This window comes from Mus pahari, chromosome 3 (assembly GCF_900095145.1).
Source record: "Mus pahari chromosome 3, PAHARI_EIJ_v1.1, whole genome shotgun sequence".
Taxonomy (NCBI): Eukaryota; Metazoa; Chordata; class Mammalia; order Rodentia; family Muridae; genus Mus; species Mus pahari.
Genome location: NC_034592.1, coordinates 153223986 through 153238177, shown reverse-complemented (window position 1 = coordinate 153238177; position 14192 = coordinate 153223986). Strand labels below are relative to the sequence as shown.

General features: G+C 47.5%; 1 long non-coding RNA gene across 1 annotated transcript; it reads right to left on the bottom strand.

Annotated features, from left to right (window-relative positions):
* Positions 1-5654: 5654 nt before the first annotated feature.
* On the bottom strand, positions 5655-6806 carry LOC110319638. Its single transcript, XR_002380409.1, has 2 exons — positions 6725-6806; positions 5655-5872 (listed from the first exon to the last, which is right to left on the bottom strand). It is a non-coding gene; the product is annotated as an uncharacterized LOC110319638 (long non-coding RNA).
* Positions 6807-14192: the final 7386 nt, after the last annotated feature.

Here is a 14192-nt window from a genome sequence, read left to right as displayed (position 1 = left end):
TCCACAAATCTAGCCTTACAAAAATACTAGAAGGAAAACTCCAACCCAAGGAAGATAACTACATCTAAGAAAACACAGGAAATAAGTAGTTCCACACCAGCAAAAACAAGAGAAGCACACACATGCACACGCACATGCACACTCACAAACACTACCAACATCAAAATAACAGGGAATAAAAATCAGTGGCCATTAATATTTTTCAACATCATTGAACTCAATTCAACAATAAAAAGACACAGGCTAAGAGAATGGATGCAAGAACGGGATCCATCATTCTGCTGTATATAAGAAACACACCTCAGCAATAAAGATAGATATTACCTCAGAGTGAAGGGCTGGAAAAGTTTTCCAAGCAAACAGACCCAAGAGGCCAATGAAAGGGCTGGTCATTCTAACGTCTAATAGACTTGCAATGGAAATTAATCAACTGAGACAGAAAAGTACACTTCATACTCATCAGGGAGAAAAAACTATCAAGGTGATACAAATTCTGAACATCTATGCCCCCAAACAAGGGCACCCACATTTGTAAAAAGAAACACTGCTAAAGCTTAAATTGTACATCAAACCCTCCACATTAATAGTGGGAGACTTTGACATCCCACTCTCACCAATAGACAGGCCATCCACATCTAGACAGAAACTAAACAAAATAGCAATAAAACAACCTAGCAGATGTTATGAACCAAATAGACTTAACAAATATCTGCAGAATATTTTACCCAAACACAAAAGAACATAGCTTATTTTCATCACATCATGGATACTTCTCCAAAATTGACCTTATAATCATTCACAAAGCAAGTCTCAAGAGATACAAGAAAATTAAAATAACAGCTTCTGTTTGATCAGACCAGCATGGATTAATGCTGAACTTCAACAACAATAGAAATGTCAGAAAACCAGCACACTCATGGAAACTAAACAATTCTCCATTCAATAATCTCTAGATCAGTGAAGAAATAAAGAAATTAAAGACTTTCTAAAATTCAATGAAAGTAAAGGCAAAAGATACCCAAATTTATGGGACACAATGAAAGCAGTGCTAAGAGGAAAAAGTTCATAGCACTAACTGCCTCCATAAAGAAATTAGAAATTTCTCATACCAACAACTTAAAAGTAGTATAAATGAAAGGTCTAGAGAGAAGAAGAAGAAGAAGAAGAAGAAGAAGAAGAAGAAGAAGNAAGAAGAAGAAGAAGAAGAAGAAGAAGAAGAAGAAGAAGAAGAAGAAGAAGAAGAAGAAGAAGAAGAAGAAGAAGAAGAAGAAGAAACAAACACACCAAAGAGTAGAAGGCAGGAAATAACTGAAATCAGGGCTGAAGTCAATCAGTTAGAAACAAAGAAAACAAAACAAAGAATCAATGAAACTAAGAACTGTTTATTTGAGAAAATCAACAAGATAGACAAACCCTTAGCCAAACTAACAAAAAGACAGAGATACGGTATCCAAATAAAAAGAATCAGAAATGAAAAGGAAGACATAACCACAGACACTGAGAAAATTTAAGGAATACTTAGGTCTTACTTCTAAGGCTTATACTCCCCCAAATTGGAAACTCTTAATGAAATGGATGATTTTCTAGAAAAATATTACTTATCAAAGTTAAATAAAGATCAGGTAAACTATTCAAACAGCCCTATAAATCCTAAGGCAATAGAAGCAGTCATTAAAAGTCTCCCAAATCCCTCCCTACCCCCCTACCCCCCCCCACACAAAAGCCCAGGACCAGATGGTTTTTATGCAGAATTCTACCAGACATTCAAAGAACAGTGAATACCAATACTCTTTAAACTGTTACACAAAATAGAAACAGAAGGAACAATGCCAAACTCAGTCTATGAAGCCACAATCACCCGATACCAAAACCACACACAACAAACATAATTTTAGACCAATATTTCTTATGAACATCGATGCAAAATACTCAATAAAATAGTCACAAACCAAATACGGAACACACCAAAAACATCATCCACCATAATCAAGTAGGCTTCATCCCAGGGATGCAGGGATGGTTCAATATATGAAAATCCATCAATGCAATCCACAATATAAACAAACTGAAAGAAAAAAATAGCATGACCACCTCATTAGATACTGAAAAAGCCTTTGACAAAATCCAACATCCTTTCACATTAAAAGTCTTCGAGAGGTCAGGGATACAAGGCACATACCTAAACATAATCAAAGCAATATACAGCAAGTCAATAGCCAACATCAAACTAAATGGAAAGAAACTTAAAGAAATTCCACTAAAATCAGGATCAAGATAACACTGTCCACTCTCTTCCTATCTTTTCAATACAGTGTTTGAAGTTCTGGCCAGAGCAATAAGACAACTAAAGACCAAAGAGACACAAATTGGAAATGAAGTCCAAGTCTCACTATTTGCAGAAAATATTACAGTATGTATATAAGCAACCCAAAAATTCTACCAGAGAACACCTACAGCTGATAAACAGCCCCAGCAAAGTGGCCAGATACAAAATTAACTCCAAGAAATCAGTAGTCCTTTTTTATATACAGGATAAACAGGCTGAGAACGAAATTAGGGAAGCAACACACTTCACAACAGCCACAGTTAATATAAAATACCTTGGTGTGACTCTAGTCAACCAAGTGAAAGATCTGGATGACAATGACTTCAAGTTGCTCAAGAGAGAAACTGAGGAAGATATAAAAAGATGGAAAGATCTCCCATGCTCATGGATCGGCTGGGATTACAGGTGGGCCACCTATAATCTACCCAACATTTACATGTGTTCTTGGATTAATTTCATACATCAGCATGCATGTTGGCATAGCTACTCATGGGGAGTCTTGAAGGACCCAAGGTCCTTCTTACTTCTCTGGCATGCCTACCAAGCATCTTTTTGCCTCAGCAAGGGGCCTCACCATTTCCAGACATCCATCTGCATCCTAAGGAAGATGAAGGAAACTGTAACACGGATAAAAGACAGATGTGTTTGCTTCTAGAAGCTTGGCCCTCTGTACACATCCTTGGCCATTAATTACCATGTCCATCGCACTTCAGAGAATCTAGCCAACTACTTTCAAATATAACCATTACTTCCCCCCAAGACAAAATTGGGGTTATTTCTAAAAGGAGAAAATGAAGTTAATGTAGGCAATCCTTGTCTGCTTCAACAGCCATAAGTTCTACAAGACAAAATGAATCTCTGGTCCCAGTGTAGGAATGAAACTACCACAGTTCTACTTGAGTTCAGATAATTTTCAATCTAGCAGAAGACAGAGAAGCTCGAGTTAGTCCGTTTAGATCATTTGGGCCATTCTGTCATTTGTGACTGCTGAGAAAGCTGAAACAAAGCCATGACATCATGATACCTATCCACAGTGCCTACTTCTGCAGACTAGATATATTTATATAAACCACTTATTGTCTAGCACAAGACTCCAAGGCCCTGTTTTCTAGGTCAACAAACGTGTGTGGTTCACATCGCCTTTGTCTGGGATAAATCTTATCTGCTGGCTAAATGTGACCTTAAGTATTTGTCTCTCAACAGAAAGCTGTGTGTGAGTTCTACCCCAGGCCGAGCATGCCCCTTGGTCCTGGGCTGACCTGGTGACCTGAAGCCCAGATCACAGATGCTTCTCACAGTCTGTGATCAGCTTGGCTTGAACTCTTACTACTGAGAAATATTGTTGGTAATAAAAAGGAGTTGTCGGGGCTTGGAGAGATATTTTAGTCTGTAAAATGCTTGTTCTCAAACTTGAGGACCTGTTAGAACATCTGAACCCATGTTTACAAAAAAAAGCAAAACAAAAATAGCATGTTGGGTGCTTGAGTCAGGAGGATCCTTGGGGCTCGCTAACAAAACTAGCCAAGTTAGTCTGCTTGGTGAATTCCAGAGCAATGAGAGACTTTGTTCCAAAATAAGGTAGACAACACCTGAAAAAAACACCCAAAGTTGTTCCTGATCCCGTATGCACAGCACATGCGCACACACACTCCTGTACATATGCACCTGCACACACATGCACACCATACAAATGCACCAAGAGCCAGTGTTTATCACATGCCAACTATGGACTATGTCACTAGTGAACTCAAACTACAGAGATAGTCACCACTCTGTTAGGTTCTGTGGACTGAGTGTTTTATGGGATTTTATGGGCTGGTCACAGTGAGGCTTATAGCCAGACAGCATTGGCTCATTGTCTATTTAAATCAGTATCCTTGTTTTGAACCAAGACTCACAGTTCCTAGGTGACAACTGCCCCAGGCACTGTCTTCAACACTCCACGTGGGTTACACTACCATCTTTGCAAAAAGTCTGAAAGAGAAGGCTGGCTGCTATTCTTGGTTTCGAAATTAGCAAACAGGGCAGACTGTTTGCATAACCCATTGCAGGAGACTGAGCGCAGCACAGCGACAAGGCCAGGTTGTCTGGCTGTGGGACACAAGCTTTGTTCTAAGATTCAAGTCTGCTCCCCTAGTCCACCCTGAGGATGTTGGACCCCACAGACTGATGCCCTTCTGCTGCTCAGCCCTTCCCTCAGTGGATCGTGCCTCTGTATGCAAATGATCTTCATTGTACAGCTGAGGGAAGAGCATGTCATTTATGGGTAGGGACTTTTTATTTTATGCATGCTCCCACACACACACACAAACACACACACACACACACACGTGCACACACACACGCACACCCACACCCACGCATACACGCACACCATCTAATAATGACTGGAGATACTTCTGGTTGTCACAATAGAAGGAAAGAAGGTCACTATCATCTGGAAAGCAAAAAGACCAGAGTCTACTAACATCCTATACCACACAAGAAAGCCATTATGGCAGGGACAAGCCAGCTCAAAGCACCAGTCCACTGTGGTTACCACTGTGTGCCTTACTCTAAGTTGCCAGGACAGGGGCAGGACGAGCCAGACTTAGACTAAATACTTTTGATGAGAACAGTAGAGGTTTTTTTTTGTTTTAAGATTCATATGTATGTTTTTGCCTGTATGTCTGTGTATCACATGTGTGCCTGGTTCCTGCAGAGGCCAGAAGAAGGCACTGGATCCCCTGGAACTGGAGTTAAAGACGGTTGTGAGGTGCCATGTCGGTGCTAACAACTGAACCTGGGTCTTCTAAAAGAGTAACATGTAGCCGGGTGTGGTGGTGCACACCTTTAATCCCAGCACTCGGGAGGCAGAGGCAGGCAGATTTCTGAGTTCAAGGTCAGCCTGGTCTACAAAATAAGTTCCATGACAGCCAGGGCAACACAGAGAAACCCTGTCTCAAAAAAAAAAAAAAAAAAAAAAGAGTAACAAGTGCTTTTAACTGTTGAACAATCTCTCCAGCCCATAGTGAGAACAGGGTTTTGGTTTATTTTGTTCTTGTTGTTTGTTTAATTTGCTTTGTTTTGAGGTGATTCTCTCAGTGTAACAAGCCCTGGCTGTCCTAAACTTTGTAGATCAGGCTGGCCTCAAACTCATAAGAGATCCACCCGTCTCTGCCCCCGAGTGCTGGGATTAATGGTGTGCACCACCACACCCAGTTGAGAGCCTAGTTCTACGGTCCAGACCTGCCACCTCTGTGGGGTGGGGCACAAGTGTCCTCTGAATACATTGTCCTTGGGAGAGACCAGTTCCTTATACCATACTTTATATATAAAAGTCTGAAACTGTACAAAATTAAATCATCTTCATGTTTCATCTTAACCAAATCCAGATCCTCATACACACTGCTGGTAAACAGCCCTGCCCTGCCCTGCCCTGCCCACGGTTCAGGGTGGGAGGAGCCATAACACAGCAGGAACTCTGCTGCCCATATGCATGCTGTCAGGACAGGGCCCTTGTGCCCACCNCTCTTCCTAGGAGCCTCCCATCATGGTCTTCTTGGCCTGGAAGAGACNGCATTTTGTTTCAGTGACTTATTTCCAGTTTAGATATGGCTTAAAGCAAGACATCTACCACATCAATCTACCACATCAAATGCCACCTTCTCCCAACCATGCTAAAGAACTGAGGCACTAGTGTGTCTGGAGGTCCCAGNCTGGGCTCACCTACAGAGGACGCCTGGCCCCTGTGACTGAGAAGTTCTGTTATGAGCTGGACAGGGATGGGTGGGGAAGCACAGCGGGGGGCGGGGGGATGCCTTTATCTGGTCCAGGCAAAGCAGCAGATGGAGTCACACAATTCTGGTCAGCCACAGAGAGCCTGGCAGACACAGCACAAACTGTCAACATTGGGAGTGTGTCTAGGGTTTCAATGACAGCTGCTGGCCACCAACCACAAGAGTAAAGGCTTGTCTGGTCGCCTTCTCGCTCAGGGAGGGGCACAGGGTTGGGAGGCAGCCACAAGGCAGGGAGGGGTCAAATTAGAAGGAACAAGAAAAGCGCCACACCTGATGACTGAACAGCCTCTGCCAGGGAAACCAGTCTAAGGCTGCATGTAGGGGAGGCTGGGCTGCAGTCAGCTCCCCCAAACACCGTTCTCCCTGCCGAGGCTACTGTGGAACACCAGCAAACGGCACCAGATGCACTGTGTCTGTCGCCCTGGGTTCTTAACCTCCGACCCTAGTTCTACTGGAGGGGTCATGGGCAAGAAGGGCAGGATCAGGAACCCAAGCGGCTCTCAGCATCGCTGCTGTGCTGCAGTGAGAACCTGCTGCGGACCCTGCACTTGACTCCTTGGTGACAGGGTGCATCAGGGGTGCGTGCCTAGCAGGACGCAGCGGGGACACGCCCACCTACCGCTTCAGCGAAGCAGCTCCGCAGGGCCTCGAACTCGCGAACGCAGAGGTCCTTACTCAGGCGGCCTCCTGGGGCTGTGGACAAACACAAGATCCGAAAACCAAAAAGAACAACAACAACAAAAAAACGTAAAACACTAAAAAAATGTGGAAGTGGAAAATCTTTTTAAACAATTTTTTATTGTAATAAATGTAATGTGTAACGTGGAATAACACAAATGGAGGACATGCGGCACGCGTGGTGACATGTGACCGTGTAACAGCGGAAAAAATAACATGATGCGTATATACAATGCATAATAAAATAATTTTTACTAAAAGCCATGCCTAACGGGACAGCGCAGCGTATGGCATACGCGGTAATGAATGAAACAATATGGGAACCCTAAAAATAACACGTGATGTAATAATAAAAAAAAAGTTTTTAAAAAAATCAACTTTTCTAAAAAGAAAATTCCAAAACCAGGAAACCTGGCGATGGCGTTAACAAAAAAAAAATTCATTTTATTTTTAAAAAATCGAAAAAAACCGTGGATTATTTTTTTTTAAAAATGACTTTGTATTTATTCATCTTTTTTTAAATTTTTTAAAATTTAAAAATTTGTTTTTTTTTTCAAATTTTCAGGGAAGGGCCACACCGATTTTTTTCGAAATTTCTTAAAATTTATTTTAAATAAAATTAATTAACTTTTTTTGAGAAAGTCACGCCCCTGCTGCTCCCGGAAGTCCCGCCCCCGCCGAACGGCTGTCAATCGATCTTGCCGCGGCCTCCCAACATGCCCTGCGGCACCGCCAGCCGCCACTTCCGACCTCTGGGTACCCGCGGCACTGCCCGCACTCGACTCAGCGGCTGTGCTGCGCTGTCACTCAGAAGGCGCGGCCACGCCCACCGCGCGGGCTCCACCCCCTGACGTCAGCCTCTGCCCCGATTCCATCAATCACCGCTGCGGGCGCCTCGGCTTGAGGCCCGCTTCGCACGGCCCCGCCCCCTGATGTCACCGGGAGCCCCGGCACCACCACCCCCGGGGGGGGGGGGGNGGGGTGATGGATGGGCGTTGTAAACAGGGCCGGGGCCCTGCCCCCTACGGCACGTGACCCGTGACCCCGTGACCCGCGCGTATAAAAAGCCACGGGCCAGCACCTGCTGGTGTCTCTAAGCAACTGAAACCTGAGCTAGAGACAGGGTTGGGGCTGCATGTACCCGCTGCTGTTTGTGTGGCCTGTGTCTCGCGGGAGGGCTTCCATCCCTGCCATGCACACTCTAGTGATTCACTACAGGCCTGAAAACCTGGACCGAGTCCTGAGGAAAAGAATCTCAAGGAGATTCAGCCTCCTGGAGTCCTGGCATTTTCAATAATCTATATACAAGAACCCTATCCGCATGCTAGTATGCAATATTATTAATGCCTTTAAAGATTAAACTTTTACCATAGGTGAAATTCCCTTAAAGCCAGTGTTCCAAAGTCCTGATAATTCCCTAAAGCCAGGAGCTCGGAATTCAGCAAGAAGGTTACCTGTTCATTAACATTCTAATTCACTTCTAGTAAAGAATGGTGAAACCGATTAAGCATCACAAAGAACAGAGCCAAGCCCAGGGCAAAGCTTAGAGCAGTGTACCTGTGGAAGTTACGTTCATATGCAAGTATCTACCAAGACCTAGAAAATAGGGGGGATGTGGCATTGCATTACTAGTCTTACAGATGGATGGATGGATGGATGGATGGATGGATGGATGGATGGGAGACCTGGGAGCCTTTGAAATCCGTTTTGCCACTACTGTGATGGGTGTGCAGATGTTTCCCCTGGGGGTTGAAGATCCCAGCACTCTGGGGTTCAGTAGAGAAAAAGACAGTGAGCCTCCTGGGCCACCACTAACTGGACACATCTCTGCTGACCAAGTTCCAGCTATGGTGCAGTCCTTAGCTCCCTCTTGAGCCTCTGAGGCCCAGAACCCTGACTCATCTACCCGGACCACTGGGCTGGTAGACCACAGAGAGAGGAAGAGCAAAGCCCCTTGTCCTGACCGTCCTTGCCCAGGCAGAAAGCAGGCCAGATGCAGAGCCCAGCCGGAGTATGCGGCCCCGTTTATCCTGCAGCTTTGCGGCTGATCAGTTGCAGGTGAATGGATGGCACGTGGTTTGTGTTGTAACAATATTTTGGGACAATTAGATTGAAACCACATTGTTGCCGGCCCTGCTGCCAGCTGGCCGCCACACTGCACTCTCTCTGCCCTTTGCNGCTCCTGGGCTGTGGAGCCACCCCCAACTCTCTGGGGCCCAGGTCTAGCCAGGCCACAGGGCAGCAGGGGGGAGGGAGGGCTCTCCTGCTGGAGGGGTAGGGCCTCCCCTGCCCTGCTGGCCTCCCGATGACCTCAGCTTTCAGTTGTTGCAGAAGACAGCTGCTGGAAGTATGTATGGTAGAGTAAGCCTGTAATGCCAAGACCCGGAAGGCTGAGGCAGGAGGATTACAATAAGTTTGAGGCCAGCCTGGTTACATGTGAAGTTCCAGGTCAGTCAGAGCTGTATCGTGGAGCCCCTGGGAGTTTCTTGGGACATGTTAGAAGAGGCAGGTTAGGGGCTTGAGTATCCAACTCCCAACATGGCCACATCGGATCTCCATCTCTTCCCCCAGGAAAAGAACACAAAACCGCAGCCTGTCCACTGTCCCACCCCACCCCACTGTTGGAGACCAGGTTGAGAAAACCCAGGCATCTTACATCCCAGGCATCCCACAGCCCAGGCATTTTACAGCATGCAGCTAAAAGCCATATAGTTCTTTGTTTGGAGCCAGTTGCCTCCTCTCTCTGCAAAGGCCGGTTCAAGATTCCGGCCCTAAGCAAACATCAAAGACTGAGGGAGTCTTCCTACATTCCGGAGCTGCCTGGAGCTGTCACCTTGGGCTGTTAACAGAAACCAGACTTTGAAACTAGCTGCCCAATGTTCCGGAGCAGTGACGCCAAGGATCTGAGATAAATCACAAGAGTCTCACACTCCCAATTAGCCTCCCCACTAAGCTTCCTTTTTGATTACTCCTCGCTGTATTGTATAAAACCTGAGCATTTTCCCTTAGTAAATGAGACTATGACAAACATGCATGGTCTTCGTCTCTTTCTTTATCCCATTTCTCTCTAGGTTTGTGATCCCCCTCGAGGACCATGGAATAACGTGTCCTGCGGGTCGGGACACCCCACCTTCTCCTGGAAAGTGGACCAGAATCCTGGGGTGGAGACAGACCAGGTTTCTTGGCAGCTTCACCTGCTCAGCCTTTTTACCCACAGCACTGGGCAGAGGAGCTAGAGACTGTAGGGAGTCTCCTTTTCTGCCCAGTCTCTTTGCTACGCTGTCCCATTCGAGGAAAGAAGGTCTTGGAGTTAGAGCCAACAAATGCTGAGGATAGGGGCCTGAGTGGAGACCCGGCTTGCCCCAGGTAGCAGGATCAGCAGTGACGCCCGGACAGGGACCCTGCAGCTGAGGCTCCAAATTCAGAGACCACAAAGTCCACTTGGGTCTGTGGACCCATGGAGGGGAGGTGAAGTTTCCTTTGGACCAAGGAATGGAGAGGGACCATGGGTGGCTGTGTGGTATCTAAGTGGTCAGGCCATACTGTAGGAAGCACCCCAGCCAGGAGCATCCGGAACAGACCCTGCGTGAAGTGTAGGGAACTTGGCTCCCATTACCCATGACTCTGCTTGTCATGGGAGAGCTCAGGCATCCGCAGCACCCAGGCAGTTGTATAATTTGGCACTGGCGTCCGTGTTTTCCAAAATGGCTCATGCCTTCTCCTCTAGTTCTGGTGGGCTTCCTCGGGTCCTGAACAGTCGAGAAGCTGTGGATTTTCCTGCGGCTCTACTCACTGTCCGTAAAGTCTTGGCTTCCTGTCCTCAAGGGTCTGTAGCTATCTCTGCCCTGCCAGTCCAGAGTGCCTTACTATGTGGCACAGGCTAGGGGTTCCCCCCCCCCAATCCCTCTCAGCAGGGAGTCCAGGTTGGCAGGCACATGGACTGCCTCCCCTGAAGAGCAGGCAAAAAGCCCTTCCACTCAGACCTTGAAGGAGGTGACACAGTTGGATTCCCAGTGGCATGGACCAAACCACCCTGCACACCCGCGATCTCTCTCGGGGACACCATGAATGATAGTAACCCCTGCCTGTAGCCACATCCTCTCCAGGAAGTAGACTCCTGTCTCCAGGGATGGAGCTGTCCGTTCTCCATCCCACATTCTGCCTACAAGTGTCCCGGGTGCCCCACATGCTCCAGGAGAACAAGGAAGCAGAGGTGTAACCCAGCTCAGCTGCAAAGCACTCTCCTCAGAACAGGTCTCTTGGCCTGACACTCAGGACTGACCACCAGCTCTCTAAGGATGACTGTGGCTCTCCTCACACTCTCTAACAGAGGTCAGAGCATGCGCGGAGGATTCTGGGTCAGAAGTAACTCCACTTCTGTGATTAGGCAGGGCTGGAGCCACGCTGTACGGGCGGGAAGGAGAAAGGCTTTTTCATGTTTGTATGAAGAGCTTGATCCAAACAAGGTGCCCAGACAGCTTTCCCGACTGACCACTTCCTGGCCTGGCTGTCAATCACGGTATCCTAGCCCACCGGCCCAGTGTGACCAATCAGAACCGACTATGCTTGATTCCTGAGCCAATTAGCCTTCCCTGGGATGGCCAGCACAGGGCACCATTGGAGGGTGGGTCCAGTAGTTTGGTGGGTCCAGTAGTTTGAGATAAGGCCACTTAGCCTGGAGCCNTGTCAGTGTTAGCCCTTGACTCTCCATTGCCTGAGTTCAGTCTTCCTTTTCTGCCTAGCGGGGTGTTAGGTTTCTGGGGGTCGTGCCTAAGGACACACCCTCCTCCTCCTCCTCCTCCTCCTCCTCCTCCTCCTCCTCCTCCTCCTCCTCCTTCTCCTCCCAGCATAGGTGAAGAGAGGGTATTAGCAAGCCCGCTGCCCACAGTGACTGCCTCCACCGAGGATTTGGCCTGGCGCAGTGGTTCTGAGTGTGGCCCCTACGGTTCAGTGTCACCCAAATCCTGTTAGTACAGGCTCCAGTCTGCTCCCCAGACAAATTTGGAATGATGTTGGGAGGACAGGTGGGGGCCCTGTAAGGTACTCCTCCAAGGAACTGAGACCTGCTAGGGCTGCGCAAACCAGTCAGAAGAACCTGCATGCCTCGCTGATAAGAGTACTTTACATCATCAACTGGAAGAGAAACGAAGACGGGAATTATGGTGGTACCGTATTTCATGGCAGGAGCATGTGATGCAGGAGGCCTGTTCACATGTAAGGAAGTATTACAAAGTCAGGAAAAAAACCACGTGGATCCATGTACAGTGCCGTGGAAGATGGCCAAGTGACTTAGGCCAGGCGTCTGCAGCCTTCTGATTGCAGGAGCTACTCCGGAGACTGAAGCCGAAGGAGCAAAAGCTCAAGGCCTGCCTCAGCTACCGGGAGCAGTTCAAGCTCNGTGTGGGCAGTTTTAAGAGACCATGTCTGGAAACAGAAGGGAAATGGAGAGCAGGGCAGAGCTCGGTGGTAACGGTTCACCTAGCGCCCAGGATGCCCTGGGTTTGGTCATAGGACCAGAAGGAGAGGAGAATAAAGTCAAAATCAAACAGCAGGTTGCCAGTGGAAGGTGAGTTGGGTCCGACGCGTTTAGGGTGCCTACTATTTGCAGAGAGAATGCCTAGGTACTGGAGCACCCACCCTTCACAGAGCTTCATTTCCGTTTATGTCCCATTGTGCTAACAGACTCACTCACTCACTCAGTGTGTATATAGTTTTTTTTTTTTACATATAATTAAAAATAATAGTATTTTCTAGAAAGTGTGACCTTGATATGCAGTCAGGGGCGGGTGAGTGGGGCCTCTGAGTGACAGCTTCAGGAGGCGGGCTGTAGGGATGAGAGTCCAAGGCCAAAGAAGCCTTCATCAGGAGAGGAAGGCTGGAGGAGAGAGAGACCTGTTAAGTTCAAGGTTGGGTAGTTAGAGGCAGATTTCTGTCCTTTCCTTCCTTGGGTCCAGGACCCACCTTCAGGAGCTTGGCCCCNCCTGCTGCAGCGGCCTTGGGATTGTTAAGCAAATTGCCTGGTGGGGCCCTGGGCCCGGCTAATTCCAGTGTCTTAATGAGCGGGAAGATGAGGTTTTATTCATCACNGGGGCTGTAAAAATTGCAGTAAAGTGGCCCACTTTATAAAGAAAAAATCAATCGCAAAAAGAAAACAGGAGTATGTAAATGGACGGGGTGACAAAAAGCGGGCCAATTACCCCCAAAATGAGCCGCAGTTATGGCTCCATTAACTCAATTATATTTTNTAAAGGATTTCTTACGAGGCCCCCACCCCACCCCAGCCGTGTGCCTGTAATTTTTACATCAACTTCAAGCCATTAAGTTGCATTAAACTATTTTGTGGGAGAGAGCTGTGTGTCTGGGAAGAGAGAGCTCAGGCAGCCCTGTCCNGCCCCACTGAGGANCAAGAGTCAGGTGCTGAGGGGAAGTGTTAGCTGCAGGCNCAANCCTTCAGTCCTGAAGAAACTGAAGGGAAGGGAGTCACCTCTCTCTCTTGTGCCTGAAGCAGAGGCTGCAAGCCACTATGGCCTCCTTACCTTCCCCTGCATTGAAGGGCCCCCCCTCCAGCCCCTAACCTGAAACACCAGCCCACATGAGCCCCTAACCTACGGGCCTCCTGAGTTTTCTTTTGCTCTATCAGTTAGAAAGCTTAAAATTTTTGAGACATGGAAATTGAAAAGAGAAAGACACACAACAAAATTTGGACCCAAATAGGGCTGTGTACCATGCCTGTTTGAGTTACAGTCCTGGGCAGGACCAAGGACACCCTGGAACATAGAAAGTCCCAAGTGACCTTGGCCTGACTTGTTTTTTCAAGTCCAGTCACCCTTGGGTTTTCTTGGATGGGATGGGCGGGCCCCACATCCCAGTGTCTGTCCGTGGATACCATTTCTTATAGCATGCTGGCCTCGGGCCTGGTGGCTGAAACCTGCTTTCCGTGTCAGGTGGCCCCATGAGCCAAAACTGCCCTACATAAGTCTACTCCACCACAGGGGACCCAGTGCTTAACATCCTGGAGTTTAGATGCAGCTGAGGAAAAGGAGGGGAGGAGGGAGCAGGGCGGGGAAATAAGGTGGTAGAAAAGGGGGTGAAGCTGGCTAGATAGAAGGGCAGGGACCAGTATGCCTAGCTCAAGGAGATAAACAAAGGAAGCAAGGCTTGGGTAATGAGTTAGGATGACCCTGTGGCACAAGCCAGGCTTCCTTAAGAGCACAGGGATTGTGAGGACGCTGGAAGGATAAAAGGTTAAATTACACAGGAGAGGGAGAAAAAATCTACCCACATCTGCCTTTGGTTCTCTTCCAGGGAGGCAGCGAGAAGACCCACGCATTACCTGAAAGAGGATCTGATCAGAGTGGGCCATACAGGCCAGTCCTCCGAGGTTCCATTGTCCAGAGGCAAGAACAGAA